Source organism: Cuculus canorus, chromosome 12 (assembly GCF_017976375.1).
Source record: "Cuculus canorus isolate bCucCan1 chromosome 12, bCucCan1.pri, whole genome shotgun sequence".
NCBI classification, from domain to species: Eukaryota; Metazoa; Chordata; class Aves; order Cuculiformes; family Cuculidae; genus Cuculus; species Cuculus canorus.
Window position 1 is genome coordinate 3,484,551 of NC_071412.1, and position 16,867 is coordinate 3,501,417.

The 16,867-nt window shown below is 49.5% G+C and overlaps 1 long non-coding RNA gene across 1 annotated transcript; it reads left to right on the forward strand.

The window, feature by feature from the left end:
* Window positions 1–646: 646 nt before the first annotated feature.
* LOC128853369 (uncharacterized) lies at window positions 647–14,250 on the forward strand. The gene is made up of 3 exons (XR_008451885.1): window positions 647–1,973; window positions 4,013–4,069; window positions 5,585–14,250. It is a non-coding gene; the product is annotated as an uncharacterized LOC128853369 (long non-coding RNA).
* Window positions 14,251–16,867: the final 2,617 nt, after the last annotated feature.

Sequence of the window (16,867 nt, forward strand, 5' to 3'; positions counted from 1 at the left end):
CAGCTGCAGGTATCTTTCACTAGAGGTTGCCATGTGGTTTTTGCTGTAAGTGAGCCAAGCCAGAGCTTAGCCCCTTGCAGCGCCTGCGTGAGCTGTCGGCAGGTCTCGGCGGGTGGCTGTGCAGCAGGTTGGTGCTGGAGGAGGAAAGCCTGGGTAATGCGCACAAGAAATTAGGACTTTCACGAGATGCTGATTGATGAGAAGATCAATATGAGCTGGCAACGTGCACTCGCAGCCCAGAAGGCCAACTGTGTCCTGGGCTGCATCAAAAGCAGCGTGGCCAGCAGGGCGAGGGAGGGGATTCTGCCCCTCTGCTCCTCTCTTGTGAGACCTCATCTGGAGGATTGCGTCCAGTTCTGGAATCCTCAATATAAGAAGGAGATGGAGCTTTTGGAACGGGTCCAGAGGAGGCTACAAGGATGATCAAAGGGCTGGAGCACCTCTTGTACAAGGACAGGCTGAGTCGGGGTTGTTCAGCCTGGAGAAAAGAAGGCTCTGAGGAGACCTTCCAGCGACCTTCCAGTACCCGAAGGGGCTACAAGAAAGCTGGGGAGGGGCTGTTCACAAAGGCTTGTAGTCATAGGACGAGGGGGAATGAGTATTAACTGGAGGGGGGCAGGTTTAGACTGGACATAAGGAGGAATTTCTTCACCATGAGGGTGGCGAGACACTGACCCAGGTTGCCCAGGGAAGCTGTGGCTGCCCCATCCCTGGAGGGGTTCCAGGCCAGGTTGGATGGGCCTTGGGCAGCTTGAGCCAGTGTGTCCCTGCGCGTGGCAGGGAGGTTGGAATGTTCGTTAAGGTCCCTTCCAACCCAAACTATTCTATGATTCTATACCATAATGAACCGCAGCCCCAAGTTGCAGCCGCACTCTGCCTACGCCCACAGCGTGCTGCAGGGCTACGATTACCCCGATCCGCCCCACTGCTGCCCCCGTGGCAGAGCCTTTGTGTCAGGGGCCAGTGTGGACCCGTCAGCACTGTGGGCATGCAGAGCCACAGCTCCTCGCCTCCAAATGCCACATCATATGGTGGGATCATATGGTGTGTCTTGCACCAGTAATCAAGTGACTGCAAATCAGGACATGAAAGTGCTTTGTCAATGCCAAAAGCAAAACATAAGGAAAAATATTTCCCCTCTCCTTAGTGCCTAAAAGTTCAATATTACACAGAGGATCTTAAATATTTTGAAGTGCTAAAGGCTGACTGAAGGACAGAAGTGTATTACATTGGGTACAGGGATCTTCTGCTTCTGAAATATGAGAGACATTTCACTAGGGAATTCTTAGTCTTTCCAGATGAGAGATAAGGGCAGAAACCTGATATTGTTGGAGACTGGCTGCAGGAAGTGCAATTGCTAATGGCCAGCCTTGATGTTCTACTGTGCTTTGTAGTTAGAAGTGTGTGTTTTATCAAGACAGGATGAAGTGAAGCTGAACTTTACAGGTCTGTCTTGCTGTAGCAGGATACCTCTAGGTGGATGTCTAGCTTGCCTCCAGCCCAGGTTGTGGCTCTGGGCAGAGGCTGGGGTGGTCTCACCCCCTCTCAAATTCTTAGTTTTGTATCTTTTCCTTTTTGCTGGTTCAAAGCTCTTAACCACTTGCAGGAATTTAATTTTCTGAAGGCCTTTAGTGTTTTGCCTGAATGCCTTTTGCAGTATCTGCGCAGGCATGAGGGGCTGGCGTTTTTCTTTTGTCCTGCAGGTTGGAGCCCTGATGCAATCGGTGTTTCTAGATGAACACCGGACAGCCAGTAGAGGCTCTAATCTCCATTCTCACCTGTCAACTATGTCATCTTACTTCTAGGTGACACCAGAAAATATCCAAATGAGGAGAATATTTTGTTGGGCATTACACAGCCAGCTGGAGCAGCAGCTGAGTGACAACATAACAAGCCTTTAAACAGCTCTGTTGTTGGTGGAGTTGTCCATGACTGAGTGAACACTGGTTCCCTCGGAATCAGACACCCACCTAGTACGTATTCCTGTGGGCTGTGGCCACCGTCCGTCCATCCATCCCTGCCTCCCTCTGTCTTTTCTTCCCTCCATCCCTGCCTCCTTCCATCCTCCCTCACCTGCCTCCACCCTCGTTTGCCTCCATCCTTGCTTCCCTTCATCCCTGCCTCCTGCTGTTCCTGCCTCCTTTCATCACTGCCTTCCTCCATCCTTGCCTTCCCTATCCCTGCCTGCTTTCATCGCTGCCTCTCTCCATCTTTGCCTCCCTCCATCCCTGCCTCCCCTCGTTCCCACTATCTCCCGTCCCTGGGTGCAGCTCCTGTAAGAAAGCAGGAACCACAGTCATCCTTTCCTGCAGAAGTGAAATAAACAGCATGCACAGCATGTAGAAACAATTAACATATACACATACATACACACACACATACACACATGTATGTCTACATGGAGGCTCTGCAAAGGGATCCGAACAGGCTGGATCGATGGGCTGAGACCAACGAGATGAGGTTCAACAAGGCCAAATGCCGAGTCCTGCACTTGGGGCACAACAACCCCGTGCAGCTACAGGCTTAGGGAAGAGCAGCTGGAAAGCTGCACGGAGGAGAAGAACCTGGGGGTGTTGGTTGACAGCCGACTGAACATGAGCCAGCAGTGTGCCCAGGTGGCCAAGAAGGCCAATGGCATCTTGGCTTGGATCAGAAACGGCGTGACCAGCAGATCCAGGGAGGTGGTTCTTCCCCTTTACTCAGCACTGGTGAGACCGCATCTTGAATCCTGGGTTCAGTCTTGGGCCGGAAAGACATTGAGATCCTGAAGCACGTCCAAAGAGCAATGGAGCTGGGGAAGAGGCTGCATACAAAGTCTTACGAGGAGTGGCTGAGGGGACTGGGATTGTTTAGTCTGGAGAAAAGGAGATTGAGGGATGACCTCACCACTGTCTGCAACTACCTGAAAGTGGAAAGGTGGGTGTTGGTCTCTTCTCCCAGGTGACAGGAGATAGGATGAGAAGAAACGGCCTCAAGTTGTGCCAGAGCAGGTTCAGATTAGACATTAGGAAAAACTTCTTCACTGAAAGGTTTCTCAAGCACTGGAACAGCTGCCCAGGGTGGTGGTGGAGTCACTGTCCCTGGAGGTATTTAAGTGAAGTGCTTAGGGATATGATTTAGTGGTGGACAAGTATGGTTGGACTTGATGATCTCTGTTTATCATCAAGTATGGGACTCTTGATGGGACTGTTTACGAAGGCTTGTAGTGATAGGACAAGGGGGGGACGGGGACAAACTGGAGAGGGGCAGATTTAGATGAGACATAAGGAGGAATTTCTTCACTCTGAGGGCGGTGAGGCCCTGGCCCAGGTTGCCCAGGGAAGCTGTGGCTGCCCCATCCCTGGAGGGGTTCCAGGCCAGGTTGGATGGGCCTTGGGCAGCCTGAGCCAGTGGGAGGTGTCCCTGCCCAGGGCAGGGGGGTTGCAATTAGATGATCTTTAAGGTCCCTTTCGACCCAAACTGTTCTATGGTTCCTATGACATTAAACAGCACTGCACACGCCTGTAGCGCAGAGATGTACTCACTTCGCACACGTGTGGCGTTTACTCGGTGCCCGTTAACCCCCCGCCCCTCTCCCCCCGCCCCGGCGCTGTGCGGGCTGCAGTTCCCGCTCCGCCCAGCGGGGGTCGCTGCCGGCCGGGCACCCGCGGGGTCTCTGGCGCGGGGCTTCAGCGCCCCCTGCGGGCGGCACGAGGAGCAGCGGCCGCCGCCCTCTGCGGCTTCTCCTCTTCCAGCAGCGAAGAAATGCATCTCAACAGGGTTTTTTTGAGCTGTGAGAGCCCCGAGCATCCTCGGATGGGCCGAATAGGCGCCCTTCGTTTGGTCATTGTGGGAGGAGAACACCAAAACCTCCCGAAAGCCTGGGCAAAGGGTTCCACGTGCATGGTGATGGGACCCCTCGCCCTGTAGAAAAGGGCTGAGGGGACGGGAAGAAAACAGAGAGGCTTAAAACAACAATCTCAATTTAGACAAATGTTTTCTCAACTCTAAAGCTGCTGCTTTTCCTGTTCAGGTTGCTCCATGGTGAACTCATGTTTGCTGAGGAGGTAACAGCATGATGCCGGGTCAGGTATGGCTATAAAATCGTATATGATTCTGCTTTGAAATATGTAACAGAGAAACGGGAAGAAAAAGTTTCTTCTGGAGAAGTACCCAGTTTTCAAATTTCTTTTAGAAATGAGTTTTTACATACACACATCTTGCATCTCATTCGAGTTGCTCTGCTTAGTCTTCCGTACCAGATAATATCCTAATCATAGAATAGTTTGGATTGGAAGGGACCTTAAAGATCATCTAATTGCAACCCCCTGCCATGGGCAGGGACACCTCCCACTGGCTCAGGCTGCCCAAGGCCCATCCAACCTGGCCTGGAACACCTCCAGGGATGGGGTACGACTTCCACAGCTTCCCTGGGCAACCTGGGCCAGGACATCACGACTCTCAGCGTGAAGAAATTCCTCCTTATGTCTCATCTGAATCTGCCCCTCTCCAGTTTTCTTGTAGCCCTTTCAGATACAGGAAGGTCACTGTAAAAAACCAAATTAAATTGTAAAACTCAAATAATTTGGGAAATACTTGCCATGCCTGGGAGGGGTGATGGGCAAAAGACCCAGAGATAAAGCAATGGGGAATCTTGGGTTGGTGTGGGACACACACCCCGCAGCCTGGTGGGGTGGGTACAGGCATGGCCACCAGCCCAGGGTGGGGACTACAGAGCTGCCCCCATCCCAGGCTTGAGTTTCAGGCTGTGAGGCAGGGAGCCCTCCGCTTGTGTCTAAATGGTTCACGAGGTGATGGTTTAGGTTAGTTTGGCTGAGCAGCTGCAGGGTGAATGGAGCTCTGCCTTGCAGAAAAAATTGTAATAAATGATTGGATTTGATCTCTGTTGAGCTGAAACCAGATTAAAAAAGAGCACAATCCATCCCCACACAGCAAAATGCAGCAGGCGTGGATTTGTGCCTGCTGCTGATTTCATGTGGTGATGAGTGTGGAAAAGCTGCTGGAGCTCCCATGTGTGCTGAATCCAGGGCCACAGCATCACCTCCCATCAGCAAAATCCCTGGCAAACACAGACCCTCCCCATCGCTTCAGCTAATGCTCCGCTCCTGAGAAACAGCTAATCTTTGCATGCCTCAGCCTTTCCCAACACATCCTGGTTCACAAGTTCAGGGGCTTCAAAGCTGCATATGTACATTAACCCTGAAAGATCAGAGATCACTGAAGAGTTTGAGCTGCATATTTGAGATGGTTAGGAGGTACAAAGTTCAGGCACAAATCTGTGCCCAAATCTTGAGACAATCTTCCCAAAGTTCAAGAGGCAGCTTCAGTTTGAGGATTTCAGTTCAGCTGTGCAATGCTTAAGTTTTATGTAGGTTTGTGCCTCCGTTTCTTTTTTATAGCTGCTATTTCAAGCGTGACCATGAGTTTTAGGTGCTTTTGGCTTTGCAGTCTGTGGTGAGGGTGGCTGGGCTTACAACTCCCAGGGACTTCAGTCAGAGAGACAAGAGAGTCCAACTAAAAACCCTGCAAGTCACAGTTCTTCATTTATGCCAGAGACTTTAATAGAAAATTACTTTTCTCTTAGGCATTTTCTCTGTCAGTTTTACGCCGATAAATACAGAAGAAAGGGCTGCTCGTGACAATGTTATACATGAAAACAACAGCAGAAGACAGAGGCTCCTGTAGAGGTAGTATCTATCGTAGCTACTTTTCTTTTTTAGTTTATTGTTATTTCTATGAGAAAGCTTTTGGTACTACAGTACTACATAGAAAGTTAGGTTGAAAGATGCTCTCTCTCCCTCTTGCTGAGTGTAGGTCCAGCTTTATCGGGCTGCTCAGCGCTCAGTGGCCACTGAGCCCCTGGAGCCCAAACAGTGTGAGCGCAGAGCACTGTGACTGCGATTGTGGAAGGGTCTGAACAAGTACCGAGTAGCAAAGACATTGGTATTCTTCATGGGATTTAATCTTAATGCAACTCATTAGTCTTCATGGTGGAAGACTGATGGTGCCAAAGGATTAATTTAAATCTAAATTCCTTAGGTATTGCCTCACAGAATGGGAGGTGAAGGTCATGCAGTGAAGGAGGCCCATGAATAGAGCCCTGCTGTGGGTAGAGCTCCAGCCCCAGATGTCCCCAGGGAAAAGCTGGTCAAGGGACTGGTGCTGATGGTCCTGGATGTCAGTAAGGGGGCTGCTCCAGGCAAAGTAGAGCCTTTGTCTCACACTTCAGGAGAAACTACCAAAAGCCAGTGTCAAACACGAGCTGAGGTCATTGCCATTTTCTTTTTTCAGCTGTTTAAATTGCTATTACTCAGCAAACTCACACCAGCAGATGAGGCCGGAGTCCTGCAGCACAGGTGCTCTGTTAGAAGCCGAAGGAAAGGCAAGCTGAGCTGGTCAAGGGCAAGCGGTGTCGTTTAGCAAGCAAGAGACCAAATGGAAGCACCATCTCCTGCATGCCTTGTGCCTGATCTGGGGATGCCGGGACTGAGCGTGGCCAGTGCTTGGATGGCAGCCGGCACCGGCCAGCCTGCGGAGCGTGACAGCATAGTGCCCAGCTATCACTGCACCAGATACAAAACACAAGGGTGTAGCTGTATTTCATCCATTGTCTTTGAGCTCCTAAAATTGTCCCACGTTGCCTGCTTGGGCTGGCATGTTTTCAGCACTGAAAACCAGATGTTGCCAATTTTCCAGTGGTTGTTCTTGGTGCTTTATGCTGTTGCTTTAACAGAAATATGCATGTCATGCCTCCTGCAAAAACAGATATGATTTGCTCCCTCCACAAGGGTCAGCTATGTTTTCTGCTGCCTTCCTCTCCACAGAGATGCCATTCTAGCTCAAAAATGTTGCTGTTAGCTTTCCATGAGCAGGAGTTCACCCTCCATAGCAACACACAGACTTCTCCCAGCCACATGCTACCTGGCTGCCAAGCAGCTGCTTGGTTTATGCCTGCAAAAGTACTCACCTGAATATTTTTTGCCAATAAAATAACTTCTTATTTCCATCTGCAATGTTAGACATGAAAGACAATTTATTCACCAGTTCTGTGCTTCCTTCCTGGCTGCAAGTGCAGTACTGCAAAGGAGCAAATCTCCCTGGCACCATTCAGACAAACCCCTCTGACATGGGCAGGGAGGTAGGCAGGCTCTGACCACACCGATGCATGTAGTGAATAGGATGACTTATTTCTGAAGAAGTGCAGCTCAGCAGTGCTTGTGCCCTGTCTTGGTTTCATGTGTACTTGACGTAGGCTGTTAACAGAAGCCCTCAAAGTAGTCCTACAGCTGCTGCTGCAAGCTACAATCCCTCCAGCACCCTGACCTTCTGCAGCAAAATACATGGCATTTTTATGTACTTCAGGGGTATGGAACAGAAAGCAAACTGGGAAGGAGCACAGCATTAAAAATAAGCTAATACAGCACAGCAGGAAAAGTGTGCTAAGTAACCTGAGCTGTCATCGGGCAGCACTCGGATAGTGTCCGAACCAAAGCTTCTAGCAGAGGCTCCGCTACATCTGAAGAAATGGTGTTGACCCACACAGATCGAGGTTTGCCAAGGGCTGCTGCCAGGAGCTGCCACTGAAGTTGGATTAAGTTTTAATGAGCATGGCTCATAGTCTTATGTACACTTTCATGCTGAGTGCCCCATCACCCAGCTTCAGACCAGGAAGTTTTCTTCGCATTTCTGCCAGCAGTTTCCTTAGCATTTTTATTTTTCTCATAGTCACTGGAAAAATAAAGTGGCACATTAATAATAACCATCTTCTTAGAAATATAGCAACACAGAATAAGGGGCAGGGGTGGGGTCTTAGGGACAGCTTATTTTTTTGGTGCGCCAATCTCACTGCATCATGGCTGTCTCACAACCAAAATTTAGGTTTTTAATGAATTGTAAAGCACAAAGCGCATCAGGACAAGACCTAGCTACGTGTATGCGAGCCCCACAGGTCAGACTGCCTTTTTACATTACTGTAAAAGCTGTAGAGAAAAGTGCCATCTCTCTCTGGCAGAGAGACTAGCTGTGTATTGCCATAAACCGGGACGATAAACAGTCAAGGCTGTAAAGTGGGAAATCCACCGCAGTCCCTTGGTTTGGAGGCCAAATGCGGCCAGTGTCAGCATGAGGGGCTCTGCAGCACCTCACACAAGCACACGGCTGAACACACCCTGTGTGAGCTGAAAGCTTGGGAGAAAAGTGTTACCAGTACAAATGCAGGTTTATGTTGAATCAAGGTACTGTGAACCACTTTCTACTGCAAGGGCCCAGGGCTAAGCATCACTGTGGAGCTCCTAAAAGAACAAACACTGGAAGTAAGAGAGCTGTGTGCTACTGCCTGGGTCGCCTGCTTAAAGACTGCAAATTACCTGTACAAGCTGAGCTTCTTATCTGTTTGAGTAGCTGTCTGTATCTGTGTATGTATATGTATGTGTATATGTCGAGAAATATATATATATATATATATGTAAACACATAGATGCATATACACATATTTATAACTGTAATACACACATCTGTATATATAAACATAATACATATATATATATATACACAAACCATCCCTAGGAAGCTTCAGGGGCTTTGGCTGCTTTGCAGCCCTCTCTGCAGCTGTGGGGTTTTTTTTCTCATGTTCTCCAGCCCTATTACATTTGGCAGAAGGGCCGCAGTACCTCCCTGACTCCCACAGCACGGGGGAACTGGCAGAGCCCTCCATTCAAAGAGCAATACTGGCATCAAGCATTTAGACCGAGGGTCATCGTTTCTTCCTGCTTTGCTGCCTTACCCAGGAGCCAGCACTTCACTGTGCAAAGAGCAATCTGAGTTTTGCTCCTCACTTGCTTCTGGCGTAGCATTTGCTGTGGGGGGAGAGAAGGTGGCCCTGATTATATACAGGAGTGTATGTATTTCTCCCGGTATAACTCTGTAGCTTGGTTGTGCTGGGAATTTTTCAGTACAAATGTGAATGTACTGTAATTCGAAGGTGATTCCAGTTCCATTTTCATAGCAGTGGCTTATGCGGCTCTGTCTTTCCACCCTTACAAAGGAAGGAGCTCTTAGGTCCATGTTTATGACAGCCTGTGGCATTACCTGCTCTGGCAGTGTCTGCCCTGTCTGTGTGCTAAACCAGGGCACAGCAGCAGCAAGAAGACAATTTGCTGAGCTATTCTATAACTGCCATGGAAAATGTAGGTATTTCTTGACTGCACCCAGGCATCCATTCTGGCAAGGAGAGATTTCATTCTAGGGGGATACAGGAAGGCTCGCTCTCCATCTCTCTGCCAGCGTGCTCTGGCTCCACCATGTGCCGTGAGTCCTCCTTGCTATGAGATGCACCTTTTCCAGGGAATTGCTGTATCTCTCTGCACCGCAACGCTGGGAGAAAGGTTAGGGCAGCCACGCCACACAGCACGCACGGCCCATCTGCAGCCACCAGGAGAAAAACGGGTGTGCTCAGCCTCTTTCTCTAAGCTAAGGATGTACATGAAGCTGCGCTGTGGAGCATTGGAATTAAACTGGTGAGTTTAACCAGTAAATTACAACCTGGTGCTGCCACAGGTGGGCTGGGCAGAGGCCCAGCTTGGTTTCAAAGAGGCTTTGGGATTGCAGTCTGCCACTGCCCCAGGTGTGCTGGGATGCACTGGTGCACTGGCAGTGGCTCTTTATATGGTGGGGTAAATGCCCCAAAACCACAACAGGCTGAGAGACAAACTGCAGAGAGAAAAAAATCTGGTAAAGTATTAATAAAATCTGAGCTTAAGCACATTGTGTCAAGTCTGGTTGACTACAAAAGTCTATGGACTGCCCTCGAAGCTGCAAAGCACATTATACCTCGAGGGAGAGGAGAGGGAGAAAGAAGAGGGACAGGGAGAGGGACGTGCCATGCACAAACATGCTCCAAAACACTGCTTTGACATGGGCTTGTTGTCAGTGCCCTACGCAAGAAGAGATCTCTGGACCTCAGTCTGCTATGCCATTCTTCACACAGCCTCGGCTCCTATTTACAGCCCCCGAAGCCTTCTATGTACTTATGACAACCATTAATTTAAACTGAAGAAGCTGCTGCACCCCAGCTACGTCAATGGACCTGAAGGTACCACTGAGGCTCAAGTGCAGCCTCCACTGCAGAGCTGATCTCAGTACTGGCAGGTCTAAAACACTCTGTGACCACTTTGTAGATCTATTGTTTTGATTTGGGTTGCTTGGGGTATTTTTTTTTGCTTTTTAGCTGTGTATGACTTAATAACTTTCAGGGGTCGGAAACACTTGTACTACAGACAACTATTGATTTCCAGAAGGGAAGCGACTGATGATTTGCTGCAGGTCCAGCTCTAGAAGATGCCCAAGTGCTGTTTGACCCAGAATTTGCTGTGTTCCTGCAGGCAGTGACTCTCCTAGCAGGAGTGAGGGCAGCGGAGACAAAGATGAATGGCTTATATCCCTCGTAATACACAACAAAAACAGGCTTTTATGAAGAATAGAGCACAGACCTGGGTGGAAAGGGTGACAGTCACTTTTGAAGGTCACACATAACATTTCCTTATGGCAAGTTTGCCTTCGGTGACTGACAAAAGCAGGACAGATTAAATGCCTTCCAACAGACCTGAATTAAAAATGAAGTCATGTTATTTGGAGGACTGACAGTCCCACCAGCAATAATAGAGGCTGCTGACAGTTCCGGCTTCACAACAAAAAAGTATCTTCCCACATTGTCAAAAGAGCTTCTCTGCAATCGGCATAAATAAGGTGTTATTTGAGCAGAAATGTTAATGGCAAAGAGATATAAATTATACTGTAAAAATACACTGTAGCTGAAAAAGGCATCTTGTTTCTCATATATATGAGAATATATATTTTTGTGTATAAACAAGATATGCATATCTAAACATACCTCCATATATTCAAACAGAACTCCATGCATGTGTTGTACACTTCAGTAGCTAAAAATACTTAGTAATCAGTGCTTCGTGTAAGAGCAAATGGTTGGTGTCATGCACTGAAGGTTCTTGTGCAAGATTGACTAAATATCTTTCCTATACAGAAAGATTGTTACTTTGCAGCCACTGTTTTCTGCTCAGAAGACGCTATTTCCAAGCCAATTGTTGCGAGCCATATGTTGCTTAGCTATATTAGTGGCTGCTGTCACGGCTCCTGATGCACTACTGAGTGAGACAAGAAGCACATTGGCTTAAATCAATACCGGTGTTGATGAAGCTGGCCACGGGGAAGAGGCATTGCAAATGAGGGCTCACGCTTTGACAGCACGCTCTGTGGCGAAGGAGATGTTTAGCTTAAGAACCTGAAGTGTTTATATGGCCTCACGGTGACGGCAAGCTGTGCCTGGCTACTGAGCGAGCCTGTGGCCACTGCTTGAGAAAAGCCCATAGCCTGAGGCCAGGCTGCAAACCTAAGTTGAAGGAGGCTGGCATGCTCTTTTACTACATCATATATACCTATAATATACATATATATATATATGCACACACATCCCTTCATGTTTATAGGGATGGAGATGTCCAGCTCTCAATGTTCAAAACAACTTTCTTTGCCTAAAGCACCAAAGCAGTTGACCCCAAGGGACAGTACCTGCAGCATCCAGCTGCTGAGCCTGGATGATCGCCACCACTATGCCACTGCTGCTGGAATCATAGAATGGTTTGGGTTGGAAGGGAACTCCAAGCCCACCTAACTCCAATCCCCTTGCCATGGGTAGGAACAGCTCCCACTGGATCAGGCTGCCCAAGGTCCATCCAACCTGGCCTGGAACCCCTCCAGGGATGGGGCAGCCACAGCTTCCCTGGGCAACCTGGGCCAGGGCCTCACCACCCTCATGGTGAAGAAATTCCTCCGTGTGTCTGGTCTAAATCTGCCCCTCTCCAGTTTACACCCATTGCCCCTCGTCCCATCCCCACAAGCCTTTGTGAACAGCCCCTCCCCAGCTTTTCTGTAGCCCCTTCAGGCACTGGAAGGTTGCTGTAAGGTCTCCTTGAAGCCTTCTCTTCTCCAGGCTGAACAACACCAACTCTCTCAAGCCTGAGAAACTGGAGGTGTCCTCACTGGCTTGAGGGTCAACACTGATGGGCACAGCATGGGATGCTCCTGCGATCACTGCTGCGTGTGAATCCCCAGGCAGGGGTTTCAATATGAGAAGTATCCACGTAAGCACACCTGTTCCAGCAGGCACCATCCCTGGAGGCCTGACTGGCCGCTGGGGACAGGACAAGGACTGGCTCGTGATCACCTATGCCAGCAGGCTCTCGAGCCTGCGCCCCGCCAGGCAGGCACCCACACCAGGCACTGCGGCACCACGTCTGCTGGGCTCGTGAAGGATAGAGGTGTCGGGTGCAATGCCAATATAGAGTTATATAAAAGTAAAGCATTTTATATAAGCCTATTTTATCTGCAAATCATTTATATTTAGAACACCTATTTCTACTGGAAACACTAAACCCGTGTTACATAAGAGCTTGTTTAAATCCTTAGGCTTAAGGTTTGGGCAGGGGGAGGGGTTGGTTCAGGCATGGTGCATTCAGGCTGCGTTTTATAATCAGAGCTTCAACATGCAGCTGAAAGCCGGTCTTGAAATCCTTTTTGCTTTCACTCCACAGTTCCCCAACAATAGCAGAATACTTTGCTAGAGGGAGATTTTCCTCTCCCTCAGTATTGCCTTCGTGTTTGGAAATTTTCATCTGTAATGCTGTGGATGTGTTGCCAACATAGCCGAGACGGCAGCTCGGCACTGCCCGGTCAACTTCCTAAAGTCCGGGCTGTTACAGCGGGTGGGAACAGTACTGACGTCACCCAAGTGACTGCGGCATCGTTCTCAGAAATTAAAAGAACACATTAACTGGAACTGATTATTTAGCAATATAAAATGACTTACCTTGGCATTTGTACAACTATAGTTTCTAATGAATTAATTATTCCCCAAGCCCTCTGCTGAGGGAAAGGCAGGAAAGATGGTGACGATGGCCGTAAAATACTTCTACAACTGCACTAGAGGCAGCTGAGCCAATTTGGATGCACGGCCACATGACTGTCCCCAGGGCCAGCTCATGCAGCTGTGCCACAGCCATGAAAAGGTTTGTGTCTGTCACAAGTGAGAAAAAACTGCTTTACCACAGAGGTGGAATAAGACTGTGCTGCACTGTGCTGCCAGGCTCTGGACGTCACAGCTTCACCGTGGCATTATTACACCCTTGCTCTCAGGGAATGGCAGTCTCTGCGCATACCCCAGGAATGCAGGAGCTCCAGCACTGCCACGCAAACAAGTCCTTCAGCAGCAGCTGGACGCTGGACCCACTTTGGTTTCCTGGTATGAGGAACTCCAGAAACAGAGAAGTGGAAGATCCCACCTTGCAGTGATGATGCCATCCTTGAGACTACTCTGTTACGAATGCTACCAGGGTAAACGGCACAATTTCAGCAGTAACAGGTTTACCTGATCTTCCCTCCCTTCCATTCGGTCTGGACCAAACCTTCTGTCTCTTTCTCTCCCTCCGTGCCGTCCCTGAAAGCAAGGTCAGGAATCACCCTGGTAATGCAACCCTCACCCAAGGAGAAGAGCGGAAGCAGCACCTGTGTGCAGCAGGGCCTGGGCAGAGGCACAGAAATGCCACAAGGAAAATAGCAAGTGGTAAACACAGCCACAAGGACATTGAGTCACTCGGTTGGGGCTCTGCACCTTGGGCTTGCGCCCCCTGGCACACTGCTGTGAGGGAACCCCGCAAACCCCGACAGTGAGAGCCTGTGGGAGGAGAGGCCACAGGGGCTTCCCCCGGGGCTGGTGGGGAACGCTGAGCAGCTGAGAGCCTGGGCAGTGATGCGGTCATGGCTGCAACCTCCAGCATCACCCGCACGGCATCCACTGGGAGCACCGCTCACCCCAAAGGCCGGATATGCCCCAGCCTTGCAGGGTGTGTCCCAGTGAGCCCCACTCCTTTGCCAGCAAATCTCAGTGCAGCCCAGTATCCTACAAGGCGGCACAGCTGGAGTGCTGTGTCCAGGTAGGATGTGTTGGTTACCTCTGCCAAATGACACCACTCTCCACGTTGGCACACTTTGCTCTCCAACAGGAGCACCGTGCTGAGCCCTTCTACTGCTTTCTTGCCTGGCTGCTACCTTTAATCACCACCACTGCTCCAATTCTCCCTGCAACTGCTCCATATTCAGATGACAGGGTTCATTAGTTTCTATAAATGACCAGGACACTGTATAGAATCCAGTTACAAAGAGCTAAATCTTGTAAATTACTTTTTCTCCTTACCTTAAGCTTCTTCCCACATGATCCAGATGCCAGCACCTCGGAGGAGCCCAGGTTGTCCCACCCCAGCCATCCCCCTGCTCTGCTGGACCGAGGCTTAACCGCTCCACCTTCCATTTCCAAGTGGAAAAGACAACACACACATTTCTTAGGGGTGCAGGAAGAAAGCAATTAACACCTGAACCTACTGCAAAGCCTTCCGAGACTTCTTCACCAGGAAATGAAGGTAGCTTAAACTGTTGCAAAAGGATCTCATTCCCAAATTTCTGTGAGCTCAGCCGGGTGGGTGATGGGGCTGGGGAGGCCCATGGCGGTGAGATGGCAGCGAGGAGCCCTGACACCCGGAGGCCACACGCCCCGCTGGCAAATTACTGCAGGGCACGAGCAGCAGGGGCTCCAACTTGCCTTTCACAGCAGCTTCCTAAGCACTTTAAGAAGAAGCAGGGAAGGACTAAGGTGTTCTGCCACCTACTTCTGCCACTTTGTCCTCACTGCCAGGCAGTGGGGTGCCCACGCTGGGGAGCTGGTGCTTTCCCAAGCCCTCCAGGCTCCTGGGTCACCACGGTCCTATGGGACAGCTCACAACCACAGCACAGCACTGCTCGAATAGCTTAAGCAAATTCTTCTCATACTTCACTTGAGCCAGATGCAATAAATTGGATTACAGTGGTGCCTGGAGAGATTTCTAGAGTCAAATATCTAAAACTAACATGAATTTGAACTGTTTTCTGGGCTGCCACAGGGGTGCCCCCATATCACCCTCCCAGCACGCTGGGGGGCTCCCCAGCTCTTGCTCTCTGGGTTTGAAGCCAGCTCTTGTGTGACACTGTCTGCAGATACCAAGATTCACGTCAAATCCCACAACGGTGAAGAAGTTCAGCTTAAAAATAGATCTTCTCATCTCTGCTCGGGAAAAAATAATTGTACTGAGGCTGATTGCTAGAAGGCCTGGGCATCCTCATGCTCCGGGGAACTGCCTAAGCTCCCAGGGCAGACAGGGCACTAACTTCAGCTAATTATTCCCCTTTAAGCACTCCATCACCTTCTATTATTTCTTATCTGTCATGAAAATCACATGATGCAGTTAATATCCATGATGTTCATGGATGAGCATAGCATTTCAACTATTTTATGGACCTAGAGAGCAAATGTATCTGATTGAGCGCGGAAGGAGAGAAGCTGAGGCTACAAGAAATACCAGTCATGTTGGCATCCTAAGGACCCCAAATGTCTGCAACGCTGATTAGAAAAGGAGCTTGCAGATACAGGAGGGAAATCCAGTGGAACTCAGCTCCACTGCTGCAGGACCTGCACGGTCTGGGGTAGAGCCTGGGGCAGTCACCATTTACTGAGCTTGTCTTCCCCTGCCGAAAGGTCTCTGAGACAGAGAATGATGCCCATCTAACTGCAACGCCCATCTGGAAGAAGACCAGATGACCAAGAAAAATTGCTCTGGGATTATCACAGCCCAGCTGATTAAAACTAATAATACAGTTCTCAGCCAAGGACTGTTTTGCATCCATCTGATTCTGCATTGCATCGACAAACACTTGCAGTGTACACAGCAGATTAAATTTGACCATGGATAGTAAATAAGCAGATAGCAGTTTAGACTCATGGAAAATGGTAATGTTTATATTACCGTAAGGAATAAGCCAGTTTGGTTTAGCCTCAGAGATTTCAGTGTGCGTTTTCTAATGGCTCAAAGAACTCATGGGGTTAAGGATTAGGTTATACTTGCTCCCGAGCGTGGTCTACACAGGCTGGAGAGTAGGACTTCACAATGTAAAGCCCTCTCGTGAGACCATCACGTTACCCCAGGCTGAGAGCAGCCACTGGGACCCATTTCTTCCCACTCACAAAGGAAGAGAAACACCTCAGGGATGTGTGTGAGAGGTATTCGATGAGCTGGCTGAACGCCAGTCAGCAACTCATCACCAGCTGCAGCAAAAGGCTCTGATGGTTCACAAACTGGCTACTGGGGATGGGAACCAGCTCCTCCGTCTGCAGGAACCCACTATCCCTGCTGTAAATCCAGTCCAGTAACTGCTGCTGTCATCCCCTGAAAGGAAGAGCCAGTTAGCAAGGGAAAAACACAGTTTAGTTTTTATTTTGTCTTAGGCTGGAAGGAAGCCATGGATCATAGCTCGAAGAGCAGGCTGCGATCAGCTGGAGGGAAATACAGCTCCCCAGTGACAGCTGAGCTGTGAAATAGAGCTTCGTTTCACTGCTTGGCAGTGCCTGCGAGGTCATATCAGTTAAATAAATATGATGCCAGGCTGATGCGTTGTAGGGAATAGTTTATGACCTTCATCTGATGAAAAAGAGAGCAGAGGCAGGTGGTGAGAGAAGGTGAGTGAACACATTTGTGTAAATATCCACGACCAGTCATGTTTTGGGGAACACGAGATGCCAGCCTGCCGCCAGCAGGGCTGCACTGCCTCTGCCTCGGTGATTTGGTGTGGGACCATAAACACACGAGAACTGGGTGTTTTCCCCGAAACAGCGCCTGTGTGTGAGCCTCCCTGCTCCCTCTGCAGACAGACAGATAGCCCTCTGCAGACAGACGGTCCTACAGCCCTGCTCCATTACCAGCTTTCCAACATC